The 871-nt window shown below is 41.7% G+C and overlaps 1 non-coding gene across 1 annotated transcript; it reads right to left on the bottom strand.

The window, feature by feature from the left end:
* Window positions 1-558: 558 nt before the first annotated feature.
* On the bottom strand, window positions 559-665 carry LOC117613606. Its single transcript, XR_004583749.1, has one exon. It is a non-coding gene; the product is annotated as a small nucleolar RNA R71 (small nucleolar RNA).
* Between the last annotated feature and the right edge of the window lie 206 nt (window positions 666-871).

Raw genomic sequence — 871 nt, 5'->3', positions numbered from 1 at the left:
GCAGATTCTGCAGACTGCATGGTCCAGACCCGATCAGGAACTGCACAGATTGTACAATTTGATCCAGAACCAGAGCGCACACTGCATAGACAGCGGAGAGAAGTTACTTGGGCTTGGGATTGTTCACTGCAGGGCACTTTTCTGCAGAATCTGTTTGAAAACGAGGGTAACATGGCATTAGAATTACCTGCGGCAGGTAGACCACTAAGGGAGTCATTGGAAGCCCGTGCCACTGATGTTCCCAATTGCATTGTGTATCCTGAACAAGAAGAGGGTGATTCGTTCGAGATCAGGCACCATATGCTTGAAATTCTACCTACTTTTCGGGGGCTGCCTAATGAAGATGCAAACATACATATTGCAAAATTTATTGTGGGTTGCAAGAATATTTTGATTAGGGGTTTTTCTGCTGAGGCTATTAAGTTACGTCTTTTCCCTTTCACTTTGAAGGACAAGGCAGAAACTTGGTTATTCACTCTACCCGCTAATAGCATTACTACTTGGCAGCAGTTACACACAAAATTCCTGAACAAATATTATCCAGCATCCTAGACATTGAATTTCAAGAGGGAGATTTTGACATTCACACAGAAGCCTAATGAAGAGTTTCATGAAGCGTGGGAGAGATATACAGAGATGTACATAAAGTGTCCACATGTTAAAATTGATTCAGATACACAAATGAATATTTTCTTTGATGGGCTTAATCCTACATCTAAGAGCCATGTGAATGCATAAGCAGGAGGATCATTGTCAAATAAATCTGCAAGAGAGGCATTTGAACTGTTTGATATGATGGCTACAGAATCTCAGCAATGGGCAGCAGAACATTCACAGAAAAGGGGCATTTTTGAGTTATCAGTAGGTTCTC

Source organism: Prunus dulcis, unplaced genomic scaffold (assembly GCF_902201215.1).
Source record: "Prunus dulcis unplaced genomic scaffold, ALMONDv2, whole genome shotgun sequence".
Lineage (NCBI taxonomy): Eukaryota > Viridiplantae > Streptophyta > Magnoliopsida > Rosales > Rosaceae > Prunus > Prunus dulcis.
The sequence above is the reverse complement of the archived record's forward strand: the minus strand, read 5'-3'. Positions and strand labels throughout refer to the sequence as shown.